Raw genomic sequence first — 17,628 nt, 5'->3', positions numbered from 1 at the left:
CTCAAAAATGCCTTGGAAGCTGTGGTGAGGGTGATGACATCACTGGGCAAGTGCGTCACTGCAGCAATCTCAGTAAGCTCATTAAAAGATGTATTTTAATAAGGAGGCAGGGATACAGTGATGGGGGTCGCCAGCAGGGAGCCTGGGGAAGCGTGAAGGCTTTGGGAAGGGATGAAGGGAAAACGTGTGTGGACACAACTAGGTTCTGGCTCTGATGCTCTTGGCAAGGCTGGGCCAGCCCTCAGCATACAGGCCTGTCACCAGAGCCGAGGGCTTGGTGGCCAGAGAGGGATGGCCTTGGAAAGAGGGCTGCTTATTCTCCTCCAGGTAGGGATGGACAGTTACAGTACATGGTGAAAGGACTTCATACAGCCCAGGGAGCTGGTTGTGTCTGATATTCCTGGATGGAAGTAAAGGAAACCTAAACACAGCTGCAGAAACAGCTGAATGGAGACTGTTGGGCTTAGCACAGCGCTCTGAGAAACAGAGCTGAACTTGGCATCGTCATCTTGCTGCAGCTGCTGGGACCAGTCCCTCATCCATCTCCCCACACAAAGGGGCTGGATACTTTTGTCAGCCCTATCATCTTTAAAGCCTTGAAGCCAGTTGCTGTCCTGGGGCTAAGGGAGCGGGTAGGAGCAGTGGGGATAAATTTACTCAGTCCTTGCCAATTCAAGCTCTGAGTAGGGCTTCATCTGCTCATCTGGAAGGAGTGTTGGGGATGGGTAGCAGCGAACACAAGCCATGACCACTGCGTGTCCTCAGCTTGTCCTGGGTGCCTGCCACTTCTGCTCATCCCCACGTACTCACGCTTGGGCTTTGCTGGCCTCTCATGCTTGCACAGGAAAGGGCTGAGGAGGAGGAAGCCAGGTATTAGCAGTTTAGGGCACGCCAGTCCAGCCCTCAGAAATAAAGGGGACCTGCAGAGAGAAAAAAAATGAGACCTGGATGCATCTGTACAGGGCAGTGTTCCTTACCCAGTGTGGGACTGATGTCACACCATAACTGCACATCAGAACGTGACACTCTGTTGTGCCCACTCTTTCTCTACACAACCACCGCTAGACTTCAAGATGCCAGTCCCACATCCCTCCCTGGTCAGAGGGGAGAAGTCTTTCAAGTCTGCTTTGTGTCCAAGAGCCTCCTGGAGCCTCTTTCTTTCCCTGTTTTCTTTTATTATGCCTCACGCTTCATCCAAGCCCATGGAGATGTGAATTGTACACACACACCTCTGCCTTGCATTCACTGAAGGGTATAGATGCTCTCAGCTCAGCTCTACTTGCTTATGAACTTCTTGCCTAGTTTGCCAGTCAGAGAAAACACACTTGACGTGCTGTCAGAGTTCCCAGGCCCCCTTTCCATCTGGTATTGATGGCAAAGTAGAAGCAACATAGAAGCAGGTGTCCATTACTCGGGGTTTCCAGGGAAAGCCTGGGACGACGGATGCCCAAGTTATGGAGGAAGGAAAGAGCAGAGCCAAATGTCTGGCTGGAAAATTGGTGTAATGGGCACTTGGAGGGAGGCTGCAGCAGCTTTGCCATCATATCCTTTGTGCCACTGTTTAAGGTTCTGCCTCCTGGCTTTCAGAGAGCTCATTGCACTGAGAGAGGAGTCAGGCTGGTCCATGGAGAAAGGCTGCCTGGTTCCCCCAGGCACAGAGCCTCTGTAGGCACAGCAGTCAGCTCTCCAGCTGCTCTTGCTGCTGTGAGGAGAGAAAAACATGAGAGAGAGACCTTAGCAGGAATTTTCCCTGGTTCTAATCCATGGAGCTGTACCACCTCGTATTTCTGGGTGTCCCTGAGCTCCACCCTGTCAGTGAAAATCCAAGTGGATGCAGCTCACTGTGGGTGACACATCAGGTTTCCTTGGCAGATTAGGGCCTTGTGTTCCAGCAGGTCACTGTGGGTGTGATGGGCAGGGTGAGGGGGAGATTCTAACATGGAAATTTTGAAGGTGGCAGTTTGAAAACCAGGTGTTCTGAACTTATCTGGGCTTTCTTGGTCTTCTAAAAAAAAAAATAGAAGCAAATTTCTGAGTCTGCTGTTGTAGCCAGCTGACATTTAGAGATGTTTCAGTGAGGAAGTGTGTCTTGCTTGTCAAAATCTTTCTCCCTGTCTGCTCCCTCCTTTGTTATTTTGTCTCTGCAGTCCTGAATTCAACCCCTTTTGCCTTCACAAATGTTATGTATGGCCTTAGGCAAACGCTTTGCTCTCTGCACACACCTGGGAACGATGCACTGGCACCTCACAGAGGCACTACAAATAGAGTGTGATACTGGGCATTCAGCTGCTGTGGTTCAGTTTCTTCCATAGCCAGAAGCATTTTTTTCCAATGAAGGAAACGAATGTAGAGCAGGAGTGGAGTACAGGTAGAGAACCCAGAGGTGAGTTTTAAAAAAAACCCAAAACAAGCAAAACACGGGGAAAAAGAGGTCAATCTATTTCCATATTTCAAACTGAGAGATCACCTCCTGCTTCTTCTTCTCCCACCCCCATCTCTCCACTGGCTGGTTTTTCCTGCCAGTCTCCTGGCACCATGCTCAGTCAGCACCTTCCACCGTGTTAGACACTGGCCTGGGTGAGCAGCACAGAGTCTCCTTTCCAAAGAAGCTTGAAAACTTTCAACCAGTCATCAGGAAATCTGATGGGGATACAGGGAAAACTTTCAACCTGTTACTGGTGCAGGGGAAAACTCACTGTGAGCTCAGCTGAACAAAGAGCAGCCGAAGTCCAGAGTCAGCAGAGAATGGAGAAAGCAGCAACTGCATTTTGGAGGCTGGAGAGATACAGGGACACTGGAGGGAGCAAATGGAATTCCAGAGATTTTTCACGTGCAAATGGATATTTCCTTTGAGAGTCTCTAGACTAAATAATACTCCTGGTGTCTAAATGGACAATATATCCCACTGACCTGGCAGCATCCTCCCAGTCCAGCACAAACCAAATAATGCCCTACAGCTGCTTGAGAAGGATGGGAAAGGGGGGTGGGGGAGAGGAGGAGGCAAGAGGCAGGGTGATCTCTATAATTTCTCCCTGCCTTTCTCTCTGGTGTTTCTTGTTCCCGTTTTTCATACCTGCAAAGTCTCAAGGCTTTGGTTAATGTTATGCTGGAAGTGGAAAAAGAAATGGTCTCTGCTGCACAGATGGGTGGCTCAGATAAAGGAGATGATGGTATTTTCTCTCCTTCAGGAGTCAAAGTGCAGATGGGTTGTAGCTTGCAGTGCAGCCAGGAGCACTCAGGAGGTGTCTGGGCCATGTGCTCAGCAGCAGCCTGAGACGGGCACGAGCGCTTTTTCAATGGTGAGGAGGAGAGTCTTTGGTTCTTTGCAGCTGGAGGGTGCAGTGAGCAAGCTGCCAGGAAGGATGCTGGTGTAGTTCCCCACTTTGTGCAGGAGAATGAACTAGGTGACCTGTCAAGGGCGCGCGCTGGGATGAGATGATTCAGCACACCCCCGCGCCCACACTTCCCCCTCACGGTTGCGTTTCGGGCTGTCAGAGGAGGGATCTGGCCCGCTGAGATGGGCAGTGGTTCACTGCTCTGCCCACCTCTTTCTCATCTAAAGCCAGTTGAAGCACAGGGGCTGACACAATTTCTCCCAGGTCGGATGGGCATGAGAGAGCTGAGAGGCCACCGTGACAAATCGTGGTGCTGATTACTGATAACGAGCCCTCCCACCAGAAGGTTTCCAGGATCTGCATGTCTCTGGATCGTGGTGTTTGTCCCTCTCCCTCCAAAAGACTAGATGCTGCAGAACCCAGTCTCTGCTGCTACCCCCTTTGGCTTTCCAGAAGAGGCAGCAGATGTGTGAAAACGGGGAGCCCTGGGGTCCTGCCAGCATGAGATGGGACTCAGCGTGGGCAATGGCACGTTCTTGTTCTTGCAGTGTGGGAGAATCTTGTTTTGCTGAAACTCTTCCTGTTGCACATAATGAAAGATGGTCTCTTGCTTTGAACCCTTGCAGAGTCGACATCCAAACCTACATACAGCTCGAAGTGGGAGATGTTTGCCCCAGGGTTTCTCTCAGCAGCATACAGCACAGAGTCAGGAGCTGTGCTCATCACTAGAGAGAAACTGAGTAAGGCTGATCTCACAGATTAGTTAAACAGCCCCCTTGAAACAGCACAGGAGGATTCGATTCTTTGACCTTTCTTTGACTCCTAGGATGAGCTAATGTTTGGGCAGTGTACTTTCTTCTTGGCTAATCTATCTCTACCTGTGAATGACAGTGACACCTCTGTGTTCAGGGCAGAGGTTTGCAGGGCAGATGTTTGCCCTGTGCGTGGGTACAGGAGAAGGCACAAGCTATCATTAAAGCCAATTATGTCTGTAAACATTTCTTTCCGGGTGGAAGGTTGAGGTGTTTCGTGATATTCGAGTCACACAGAGGACACAGATGGGTATTTATTGTTCAACCTTGCTCTTCCCCTTCTGCTCCCCCCATCACCTGCAGAACCAGTTCTCCCCACCTTCAGGCAGTAACCTAAACCCCTGTAGCAAGATGAAGAAAGGAGAGGGAAGAGCAGTCATGTCCAGCTCTTGATGTGACACTCCTTTCCCTGGAGGGCTGAAGGAAGATGTGACATGGAGACTTCCTGCACCCTGTTATCATTGACTGATCCCCTCACTTTGCCTGGCTGTCTCTGCCAGGCTGTTGAACAGGGTGTCCCTGTTCCAAGATGTTGGACATTAATAGTCAGCAGATGTGACTTTGCCACTGCCTGGTGAGATGTATAAGCAGTTAAAAACACTGACTCCTGCATCAATGCCAAGGTGGAACCAAAATCATCTTGTGAGCCTTTGTGCAGTTTCCACAAGGAAGCCAGAGAGCTGCCTGAAAGCTTGGACTCCCAGGTAAATAACAACACATTGTGCTTCCATCCTGTTCCAGTGCAGAGAGATCCATAGATAGTAACCCTCACTAGATCAGTTTTATCCATAGATCAGTTAAAATCCTGGGAAAAAAATCATTCTCTGACTCTCCTCTTTCCTCAGCTAGATCTTTAGCTGGTGTTGTCAGCTCAGGACAATGTCACAACCTTTACTTAGGATCATAGAATCATGATTCTGTGCTGGATTCTGTTGCTGTTGTGAATTAGCTGGTTCTTAGTCTTGTGAGAGTTGCTGCCACTCAGTCCACTGGGTGGTGTCAAACTGTCACCATCCATTGTGAATGTTATCTGCTCAACATGGACAATGTTTCTGTTGTCATTGAGCAGAGGTTTGCCTATATCTCGGGCATCCAGCTGCTCCTCACACTTTTCATCTCTTTTGGTGACAGGGAAAATTTATTCTTGAAGAAAAACCTACTGCAGCTCAAAATTACCCAGGAGATGAGGCCAGGCTGGTGCCTTGCTGGAGCTCAAGTAGGGGATCAGACAGTGATCTTAACTCCTTTTGTGTCCCATTCTCAAAACCCTTGCTCCAGCTGATAGAGCAGCTTCTTCCCATCTCCAGTACATTGTGCCTCCTGCCCTTGGGGCTGTGGTACCCTAACTTTCAACACTCTGGTGTATAAATAACCCTGTGCCTCATGGGTTTTGAATGCTGTTTATACCCCACTGCCTGCCACGTCATGTGCCAAGGTTATAAATACGCTACTGCGTCTAGACTGTATCTAAACTTGGCATTGGGCACCCAAGTTCATGCGAGGAGCAGTTTCATCTCTTAGCACAAAGGGGGGGTCCCAGAGTGTTTGATCAGGGGTCCAGAGGGGACTTGGCATGAGACTCATCTCCTGCCATGCCAGAGCATGGCCCTGTGTTCTGAAGGGGCCTTGGAAGCTGTCTTCCTCCCCTGCTCCAAAGCTACTGGGCTCCCAGCCCACAGGAAATACCTGACCTTATCCTTTCCTGATGTGCTTCAATGCCCCGTTGAGTGCAAGAGGGCCAAAATGTCACAGACTCACCTTCAGTAGCCTGGACAGATCCAAGCCAAGGGTGGGCTTGGGTTGGCAAGGCAGCCAGAGATACCCCAGGGTGGAACTGCTGCAAGTCTGAGCTGGAGAAGAACAAACAAGCATTAGCTGCCTGTTGAAGCCATGCTGATGTTGCTGCAGCGGTGAATATGGTCTCATGAGCAAAGCTGATCACAGAACTGTAGGGGCTGGAAGGGACCTGGAGAGATGTATTTCCCTGTGCAACATCTCAGTGATGATAAGTATTTTGGCTAAGGTTTGTGGACCACTTTGGGCCAGATTGCCTGTACCTGTGTAAGGGAGGCTCCATGAACTCCTTCCCACTTCTGCGTCTTGTCTGGAGGCTAAAAGTGCTCTTTGTGGGCACATTGTGGGGTTGTTACGCAGAATCTCATGGAATCACTAAGGTTGGAAAAGACCTCCAAGATCACCTAGTCCAACCATCCACCTACCACCTCTATTACTAAGCCATGTCCCTAAGTACCTCATCCAACCTTTCCTTGAACTCCCCGAGGGATGGTGACTCCACCACCACCCTGGGCAGCCCGTTCCATTGCCCAACCACTCCTTCTGAGAATAAATTTCTCCTAATTTCTGACCTGAACCTCCCTGGCACCACTTGCAGCCGTTCCCTCTTGCGGGTGAGGAAAGTAAATTGGGTCAGTGCTGACTTGGCAGAAGTCTGGCTGTCTGGTTGCAAGAGGCCCAGTGAGCCAGGCTTGGGAAGAGCAGAGCCAGGACCTGCAGCTCTGAGCAGGACCCATATCCTGCCCCAGGGATGGGTACCGAGCTCTCACTGCCCCAGCCAGCCTCACCAAGTGGGGCATCATCCCACAGCCGAGGAGCACCGGCTGCAGCTGTACCCGCTGCCTCTACAGCCTGTCAGTCCCCTCCAGCCAAACAAGATGGGGCTGATGCAGACTGTAACTCTTCTCTCAGATCTTGCAGGCACCACAGTGACTCTCTCCCACCTCAGGAGCAGCCTTGCCTTCGGCAATGCGCATGAGGAAACATCCCATCATCCCTAACAAGGTGTAACAAGTTGTACCTGGCCCCCCCGGAGGGTTCTCAGTGCTGCTGCTACTAGCTGGCTGTCGTGATGGAGTTGCTTTAGCCATGAGGGACGGTCACTTGGCTATCAGCAGGAGGAAATAGGGGCAGCTTCTCTCTCTCCCACAACGCATAAAGATTGTGCAGGACTCGATTGCTTTCTCAGCAGTTTTGTTTTCTGACAGCTCCAGCTCTTCTTGCACTGTTGAGCTTTTGAGGATTACAGAGGTCTGGACTTAGTGCTTCTGCTTTCACAAGGGAACAAAAGACAAAACAAGCATGAGAAATCGCCTCTTTCATGGAAGATAGCAGGGGATACTTTGGTCCCCACACTGCACTAGTGCCCACACAGCTGGCATCACCGCTCTGAGCTCAGTCTTAAGAAGCAAAGAAAAATCTGAAGCAAACCTGATTGTGGTTGTACTGGTAGAAATCACTCAGCTCTTCAGTGATTTGAATAAAATGTCCCCATTTAGGGAGTTACACACTCCCTCCTATCAAGGCTCCCAGCAGGGGCACAGGAAAAGGAATGAGTTCAAAAAGATGTACTGTGGAGCCCCACCATCATCTCACAATACTCAAAGAAGAATTCCCAAGGATTGTTTTGCTGGTGCCTGACTGGGAGCAAGCATCCCAGCAGTGGCTATTTCTGCCAGGGAAATACTGCACCTTGGATTCCTGTGTCCTGACAAGCGCTTTGATGCCTGGAAGATGTGAGACCTGGCCCGTCTCGGACACGAGCTGTTGCAGAAGTGCTGCCACACTTGAAGATGAAGACTCTGGGTGGCAAATCCCAGTCTGGCATCGCTGTTCTGTAACCTCACAGTGGGTCTGCAGTGGGCTGAAGCCAGATACTCTGAGTTGCTCAGGGATTGATCCCTTATTGACCTGGAGGAATAGAAGAATGAAGGTGTTTTGGGATGCTGAAGGTAACCTAACTGAACTGTAACAACATCCTTGGGTGGGGGGACCAGACCTGTTTGCAGACACCAGCTCAGGTGTGAGTGAGAGCACAGCTGCTGGCACAGAGAGAACAGAAGCCTCAAACCAAACCCTCTGCGCGTTTCTGGGCACAGAGACGTTGCTAAATGCCTACAGTTGCCCTGCTTGATGTGTCCCTGCAGTGACCTGCAGTACCAAGGGCACAACGCTTGCCTCCGACGTGTTACTGCTTGTAACCTGATTGCTGTTTGTTTCCTCCAGGCACCCGTGCAAGGCACCATCACTGCAGGTCCCACTCGCAGCTTTCACAGCACCCTCATTTCGATCGTGCTACCCCAGACGTGCTTGTTGTGTTCCCTGGCAGCAGGTTGAACCTCAGCCCTGCAGGAACTGCCTTTTGCCTTGGGAGGTGAGCACATCTGATGCGAGGGCTGTACAGGGACCACTCTGTGCAACCCTCTTTATGCAGGTGGCGTTCCTCCTGACTTCAGTGAGTGAGTTGCCTGCATTAGCAGAGGATGGCTGAGCGCCTGCCACAGCCTTCATTCCAGCTCCTTAACCCCTTGCGTGGCTGCAGGGCTGTGTGCGTGGAGCTCATGGATCTCAGTTCAGGCTGTGGCTCAGGGCAGATCGTGTACTGCAGGACTCTGTTTGGCTGGAAGCACTCCTGGCGTGTCAGAGCACACACATTGTCTAGAAGATACGTCGTGGGCCCTGCCTTTGGCAGTGGGGGAGAGGGGAAGGGGTCCCATCGGGACTGGTGTGAGCTGGACTTGTGTTTGCCTCATGGTTTCGCGTGTGTTTGGGGAAAGCGAAGGGTGTGAGGGGTGGGGAGGATGCTGTGGGTTTTGTCAGGCGCAGCGTGCTGAATGAGCTGCCTGGGCAGACACCCCCAGGAAACCTGGGGATGTTTCTTCTCCAAGCTCTCTCCAGTGCTCTGGGATGTCCCGGGGAGGCTGCAGAGCTCATTTCCTCAGCGCCTGGCACCAAGGCTGCTTCCCAGCTCTCCAGCCGGCACGCGGAGCCGGGGGGAGGCCATGAGGTGAGGCATGTTTGAGCTGTTACCTGGGCAACAGCTAAACACTGACTTCAGATAATAATTGTAAAATAACTTCGTGTCAGGGCGATGAGGCGGAGGGAGAGAGGGGCTGCCCCTGCCCGTGGTCCCAGGCAGCCCCATAAACTCCTCAGAGAAAAGCTACTTGTGCAAGCCAAACTGGCTGAAGCTCAGAGCTCCTGACGAGCTGCGGCCAGGCAGAGGCACCATGGTGTCCTGGTCCTTCCGGGTGGCCTCCAGCATCGTGCTGTCATCCTGCCATGGGTGCTGCAATGCCCTGCCTGTCAGGGTTGTGTTACCTACAGGCATTAGCAAGAGACCTGAGGCAGAGATCCTCCTGTTTCCCTGGCTCCACAGCCCCTAGCACACTGAAGATCCCGGTCCACAACTAGGTCTTGAGGGAGGACAGCAGTATCAAGGTGAATTTCATCCTTAAGGGTTTGTGTATAGTGTGAAGTAAACTTGTAGCTAAGCACACAACCGTTCTGCATCATGTGCTGGACTTAGGATTTGTTTGCTGCTCCGAGATTCAGTGGCAAATGCCTTGACCAGGGTAGGTTGTATAATACACAGTCATTAAAAGTTCCTAGTGCTGTTCTGTCTCTGTGGTAAAGCTGGCCGTGCTGCAGTGGGAACTCGCTTCCAGACAGATGGAGCTGTAGCATTAGGTAGTCATGGGAGGGATGGGATTATATTTGACAAGTGGTATGAGGTCACTTTTTCAGTCCCCTTCGGGTGGGATGTATCAACAGGCTGCTGTTTGCCTTGAACACAGTGACTAATCTATTTTAAAATATCTGCATATACTGCTTCCCCTTCCCTCTTTAACTCGTTCTCATCCTTTGCCTCTCCTCGTTTCAGTGGGAGATGATGACGGAGTGTGACCTACATCAACTGATGACACTTGCTGTGGAGTCACAGGTGAGCAATGGGCATGATTCTTAGGGTAGCCCACACACCAGAGCATCACACACTGGCATACCTGCAGTCAGCCTCTTGCTACCTCCCTCACACATCCATTGAATGGGAATAGTTCTCTTCTACCTGCCTTAGCCCCTGACTGGGAGCTGTGTCGGTCCTGACAGCGGGACTGAAGCTGCAGTGGAACCCTGAGGGTCAGGTAAAAGGTATCACAATTGCTGCCACGTTTAGGGCCCATCTGACACTTCTCTTATGGGTTGGTGTGGCCAGCAAGTGGGAAAGCAAACCATGGGACCACTGAAGGACCACTTCTGGAGGTTTGCCAGCAGATCTGTGAGCTGGATCCGTTTGTGGCAAGCTCTGAAGTCAGCCAAGGTGGTTCTGAAGGGAGCACCAGCAGGGCACAGAAGTTGGGTGTTAGGATGGCAGCTTACACAGCATAGGGGACAGAGGGTTTGGATACCTGTGCCAAAGCTGGAATGAGGCCCAGCAGCACTGGGAGGAACAGAAAATGCAAAAGCCATTGTACAGAGAGGTGTTAAACTACGTTCCCTCCACCCCTGCGCAACCTGGGTCTGAACTGTATTTGTCTGGGTGGCTCTGAGGAGCACAGTCACTACCAGGTTAGCCAGTGCCAGACTGCCACGGTAACAAAACCCAGCTCTCCTCCCAGAAGGGCTGGGACTGAAGTCTGACATAGCCCGGGACTGACAGTGTATCTCACCAGCTGGTTGGAGAAAAAGGGTCTCAGCTGGTCCCAGTCCCCACCCAGTGAGGGAGAGGACACTGGGAATAAACCTGCTCCAAATCTTTGCCTCTCTGAACAAGATGTTCTTGGCCTCTGCCTGGGGCTTGTCCTACCAGATCTTGTTTAAAAAAAACCCACCCAACAACAAAACAGGGTGACTGTGTTTCTGTGCAGGGCAGGCAGGCGTTTCACTCCCTCTCTGTTCAGGGCTCCTGGAATTACACCAGGTCATTCTTGGTGAGGAGTGCTCGGAGGGTGGAGGTGGGAGGAGAGGAATGAAACCTCACTGAGTTTGGAAGTCAGTTGCTGTCTGTGATTCCTCTTGTTAGCAAAGAAAGCCTTCCATGCTAGCATCTGTGAGATGAGAGCTTCGGAGGACGTGGAGCTTCTAACTCTGTGGAGAGCATCAATCTAACAGATTCTTGAGCTGTAGTTTCTCTCCAATGGCACAGCTCTCATAGCTGTGAATGCTGGAATTGAAGCATTAGCATTTCTGTTTATCCAACTCTGCTGAAAGTAATTAATAGCATTTATGCAGCACTTTGGATGTTTAGGTTATGTTCAGGCATTAGAGGCTTACTATTCGGAAAAGCTACTTAAATCAGTCAGTGAAGGGCCAGGACAGGGAAAAATAAGTCTCTGCTTTCAGAAAGCCTTAGTGGCTGCTGCATCATCGGGGGGATGAAGGTCTCTGAAGAGCTCTGAGTCTTCTCAGTGTAGGGGTGGTATGTGGAAGTGCCTCAACTCTTCTGGGTCCCTGTTGGCAGCTGTCTATGGTGACCTTCTGTGCCATTGCTGGAGTGACACATCTGCATGCCTGGGGGTCTTGCTGGTGGTCCAGTGTCTGGTTATGTGTGGGTTTACTCTGAGAAGTCCCTGTAGTTCTGCCCAGGTGGGTACCTTTCCCTGCAGTGGGCAAACACAGCCCAGGATGCTGGTCGAGGGGCAGGGAGCCCTGGCTGAGGGTGCTGGTCGAGGAGGCCCTGGCTGGGAGGAACTGGGGCTGTGCAAAGGGTAGACAGATGCTGAATTCCTCCATGTTTTGATTACTCACCAGAAGAGAATGCCGTGCTGTAGGCATAGGGACAAGGTGTGAGTAGGAAGTGTGTAAGGAAGGGGGTGCCTCTCCCACCAAGAGTATGTGCTTTGTACCCTAACGCTTCTCTGGTTTGCAGCTCGCCAGCGAAATGAAAACCATGTGAGGGGTGGAGCAGGAGGGCAGGGATTTATGGGTTGTTTTATAGGAGATGATATAAAACACTTTTATTTCAAGTTTTCTGTTGTGTTAATTTCCTCTCTCCATCTCTTGCCCTTTCCTTAACCAGATGTAGGACAGAGGCAGAGCAGGCAAGATCCAGGCCCTCTGCAGCCACAGCATAAATCTACCTACAGAATGCCTGTGGTCAGTGGCTAGCCCACCCATTCTATTACCTGGCCTTTTATCCTGGCTTATGGGAAATGAAACGTGGAGCTGGGAGATGTTTGTGTGCCGTGGGCACTTCAGTCTGTGCTGGTTCACCAGCTGTGCTGAAATGTGGGGTTAGAATAACACTGTGTACCATTTTCTTTATATATAACCACCCTTCTGCAAAAGCCCACAGGTTGGGAAGAGAGGGGAAGCTGCAGAGCGTTGGTGAAAGCATTTCTCATTAAGTAAAACCAGCCCAGCCCCACCATAAAATTACAAGGAGACAAAAAGACAAAGGCAGCTGAAAGAGCAATAAAAGATCCATGGCTGTGATTAACACACACCATGGAAAGAAAGTTTAAAAGCTCCTTTCAAGTGGAAAGAGTGCCAGTGGGACACAGTGCTGGAGGAAGCACGGTCCAGGTTGGTGGTCCCAGCAGAGGGAAAGCTCCAAAGCATGCATCACAGCACACAGCCCCTGACTGATGGTGGCTGTGGGGTCCCATCTCACACTGAGTCCTGGTTGTCAGTGAAATGAAGGCAGCTCGTACAGGATCTGCAGCTTAAAAGCTCACCTGTGTGAGTATCCCCAGGACAAGGTGTGACTGAGGAAGCACATGGCAGCAGTGATGCTGAGGCAGCCCTTCAACATCAGCAGAAAGAAGGACTGAGCTTTGAAAGGTCCTTGGGTCCAGATCTGGTCCCCCCAGAAAATCCCATGATATTTCAGGGCATTGCAGCTTATTCTGGAGCTCTTTGTGGGGGGCAGATGGGGGGCTTTCTGGAAGGGTCTGGTGATCAGCAGTGTGAAATTTATAGCAAAAGAGGCAGGGCTGACAAAGCTGTAAGGATAGGACACTCTGCCCTTGTGGGGTTTACTGCTGTACATTGCAGCATCCATGCTGGCTCATTGCTCCTGTATCCAGATCATAACATTACAAAACACATTTAAATGAAAATCCTCATCCACCAAATAAAAAACAAACCCAGGAAAGTATATGTTCAAGTTGGAGCAATTATTGCTCTTGTTTCTATAAAACTCAATCCTAATCCCAGGCTGTGGGACCACGTCTTTGTAAAGCCATGCTGGACAGAAAGGTTTATTGGGAGAAATCTGGAGGTCATGCAGAGCTCTAATGTTGTAACTTGAGCCTCATTAATTTTGGGGGGTCTGTGCGCAGACTTCATGGCAGAATCAGGATGTCAGGGATGAGGGAAAAGGAACAGTCCTAGAATAACCCAATGAACCTGTACGATAAGGTATGGAAAAGCCTTGGTTACAACCTTGGTACTTAATTCTGGAGTGAGGACAGCAAAACTCAAGAGACTGGAAAGGATGGAAAGGATTGTTTAAAGTGAAGCTAATGATAATAGAAAAGCACATATGGAAGGTAATAAATCTGAGGGGATGGGCACCCGTTTTGCTCAGCACTTCATGCTGACGTGAGCTAATAAACCACGGGGCGTTTGGTAACTGAGCTCATCTCCTCTGTGCATTCCACCCTCACTGAAATTAATGTTTTCCTCTTAAAAAAAACCCAACCCAATAAAATCTTTAAGGGAAGGATTGGATCAAGTGATGATGTGCCAATCCAGGGTGGTGAGAGGTATTGTTGAGATGAAGTGTATTTCATCTCATTCTTGCAAGTGCTTTGTTAGGTAAACTGCAGAGAAGCACAAACAAAGATATTCCAATCACTGTCACATTTCCCCCACCTTGTTCCTGCTGGAACTCCAGTTGGAAGATGACAGGAGCATGTAGGTGATGTGGTATGTCACCAGGATATTGTGGCTCAAGTTGGATGCATAACAATTGCATTCTAGCATTGCCTAAGACCTCAGCAAGGAGCAGTGTCCCCTCTTGCTGAAACCCTGGAGAGATTCAGCTCCCTTCTGATGGGGAGGGAGGACACAGTATGGCAGACAGCTACTGACCTTTGGGCAAAGCTCTGGCCTGGCCTCACCTCTGCTCACTCCCTTTGTGGCTGCTGTCTCTGTGCCTTGGCTTCCCACGCGTAGAACAGGCGTCAACAACCGCTCACTGCGGAATGAGACAGGCGGAATCCAGTCTGTGTGTGTATGTCACAGCCTTTGGGATGTTCGTCAAGTCACTCACAGGACTCTCAAGGTTTCCTCACTGTGTTTGTAGAAGTCCTGCATGCTCCCACACCCCTGGACTCTGGCTACCCCCCCTGACTATGAGCAGTGACCTCAGGGCAGCTCAGCGGTGTCACTACCTTCTCCACCGCCAGATTGCTTTGATGGTGCTGCTGGCAGGGATGCACTTTGGAAAACCAGAGAACAAAGCTTCACATGTGTATCAGCCCCTGGACAGGCATACACTTAATGAAGGCTTCTGGATTCCTTCCACCAGGTGCTTTGGCTTCTCCAAGCTCAGATCTTCAGTGTTTTCAGGAAAGAAACATAATTCCTCGTGCTCTGCCTTGATTGTCTTGCTGGTTTTAATTTGAATGCCAGAAAATAGCTGAGTTGCAGACATCTATCTGTTGTCTTGGACTACTTTACCATACTTGAGCTAGCTGAGGGCTTGAGACAGAACTGCTACAGAAGTGTCAGACCCAGTTCCAGCTATACTCAGTGGAAAAAGAGTAACTGGCTTCAGTGGGAGCTGGACTGGGACCTAAAACAGTGAGTGCAGTGGTGCTGCGACGCCTTTCATCTCAAAGTTGCTGGGTGAAATCCAGACTACACTGGTAATGGTTGGGATGCTGCCAGCTGCTAATGATGTGGAACAAGTTGGGGAGTCCTTGCTCCAGTTTGTAGGAAGCCACCAGACAAAACAAGTCCCAAGAATAGCCAGCCTAACCCTTTCCTGGTTGGGTTCACGCTGTACTGGCAAGGGAGTAATTTAGGAGCTTCCCCTGATGTGGCTCCTGTGGTGTCTGATCTGTGGAGGCCACAATGCTTCTGTGCACATTTATCCTCCTGAAGTTCCCTAGAAATACTCCACATGCTATAAAAACAGTGTCTGGAACATTGTGCTTTCCCAGATCTGGCCCGTTCTCCTGGTGCTTTGATACGCTGTCGTGATTTAATGCGGCAGGCAGCTGAAACAACCACACCGGCCTCTGCTCACTGCCACCCCTCACCCTCCTTCCCCCCTCCAGTGCAACGGGGGAGAGAATTGAAAAGGAAAAAAAAAAAAAACGCAAAACTTGTGGATTGAGATAAAGACCGTTTAACAGGGCAGAAAAGGAAGATGCTGCTGCTGGTGGTGGTGATGATAATAGAGTATATAAAGCAAAAATAATGATGATGATAGACTATACAAAACAAAACCCATTTCTCACCACCTGAAACCAAGGCTCAGCTAGTTCATGAGCCAAACTGCCTCCCAGGCCACCTCCCTGTCCTATACTGAGCGTGACATCATATGGTATCCATATGGTGTCATGTGGTCAGCTGGGTCAGTGGTCCTGGTTGTGTCCCCTCACAGCTTCATGTGCACCCCCAGCCTTCTTTAGACCTGATCTCCTTCTGGAGATGTGTTCCATGGCAGGAGGCACAAGACAGAGTCCCTTCAGAGTGGCCGGGGGCGATGACAGGCACATATAGCCAGAGGTACAGCCACATACAGACAAGGAGACACCATGCACAGGATCTGTCGGTGATCAAACCCTCTGTGCCCGAGTCTGCGCTGCTCTAAGGTGCTGGGTTTCTAACACTGCTCTTACAGTGCTCTCTGCTGGGGAATGGAAGGTAGAGAACCAGCGAAGGATAAGGAATGATGTGCATATAGCTTACACGCTGTTCCAGTGAGTGCACACAACATCCTCTGGCCCACCTGCATAAACTGGGCTGGTCTGTGCTCCAGGAAGAGATGTCGAACCAGTGCAGCAGCAGGTGGGATAAATGTCTGGAGCCAGGAACCTGCCGCTCTTCTGGTGGTGACAGTGGTCCCCGGGCAAAAAGGCTTCTCCCCCTCAGCCTGGAGCAGCTGGAACCGTGTGTAACAGCCTCGGGAATGAGCTTGAGAAGACGATTAGATGGGGTCTTTTACTGCTTCTATCACACTGCTGGCCACGGCAGATCAGGAGAAGGGGAACTTTCACCAGGATAATGGGTCACCTAGCCAAAGGGAGAACCATAAGCTGCTCATCACCTGCCTGGGCTAGCTAGCAAAGGCTCTGCCAGCCTGGGATTTGTGATGGAAGAGCACTTTTCTCACCTCCACGTGTGTCGTTTTAGGAAGCTGAGACGGGTGGCCGGGTGAAGACCACAGCTTCTTGTGCTCCTGCATGGTGCTTCCACTGGAGGGCTCTGCAGACACATCTCCACCCTCAGAAGCGCCTTCAGTGTACATCAGGCAAAAAGGTACAGTTTTAATCAAAATACTGATTCAGGCCAGTATGGTGTTACGTTACAGCACAGTCCTCACCTTTAATTAGCATCTTTAGAGGCTGTGTCACCCATAAATAGCCTGCAGCTACTTTACCCACACTATATAACTCTTGGTAACTTGCAACTTGTTCCTAAACATTCTTACTGGGAATAAATTTGGGGTATGTTGTTTCATATCCTACAGCAAATAAAGAACTAAGCAGGAAGTGTTCATAGGTAGACAGTCTTGGTAATTGCCTAAGAAAGCTATGTGAGCTGCTGCAGCACGCTAAATTTAACTGCAATCTGCAAACAGTTGAATTGCTGGGCAGGGCTGTAGACGTGATGCTGAGGAGTCAGCTCCATGGCTGCTGCTGCCCACAGTCAGACATCTCCTAAATTGCTTCCACGTTAATTATTAGAGCTTGAGTACCAGTTGTGGCTGCTGCAGATCTCTCCAGCAGTACCCAGGGGCGTGAAGGGAATGAAGATGCTTCTGGGAGAGTATTTAAAGAAGTCATCCTAGGCTTGGTAAATCTCATACAGGGGGACCGGCAGGGAGTCTGTCAGAGTGGTTCCAGAGAATGTTCATCAATACAGTGATAGGTCCTATAGAAATAGAAATAGAAATAGAAATAGAAATAGAAATAGAAATAGAAATAGAAATAGAAATACGGGCTGCAGTGTGCCCTTATGGCTCTTTTCTAGCACTGCCCATCTTTGCTTTCATATGCAGCCACAGGCTGCAGAACGTACATGAGACCAACGCTATAAACAGTATAAAGTTGGCTGACCTTCATCCGTCCTTCCTCAGCCTCACCCACGTGGAAACAGAGGCACTGTAAGTCAGGCCCAGCAGCTCTGAGGCTGAGGAGTGTAACACGAACTCCTGCACCCATAGCCCTGCCATGCCAGCCAGTGACCCGCTGCGTGTGGCTGCACACCACAGCTCCCCACACACCCTTCCCCGGGGCTCAGATCACACAGCAGCCCTGCTAGAAACCCTTCTCCAGAGGGTTTTCTGGGAAGCTGTGCCATGAGTGGCTGTCTTGAGCCTACGCCTCCCGCACACCCCCTCTGCGTGGGCTGCTGCCCAAGACATGGGCCCTGGCGCTTCCCTCCTGTCTGGCAGCTGCTGCGGCTCCTGCCCAGCCCTTTGCTGTACTGAAATGCCCACTGCCCCGTGACCGACAGCTGCAGAGATTCCCCAACACGCACAGCGGGAGGGCAGGGAAAGAGCAAAGGGA

Source organism: Gallinula chloropus, assembly GCF_964237585.1.
Source record: "Gallinula chloropus genome assembly, chromosome: 23".
Classification (NCBI taxonomy): domain Eukaryota; kingdom Metazoa; phylum Chordata; class Aves; order Gruiformes; family Rallidae; genus Gallinula; species Gallinula chloropus.
This window is presented reverse-complemented; position numbering follows the sequence as displayed.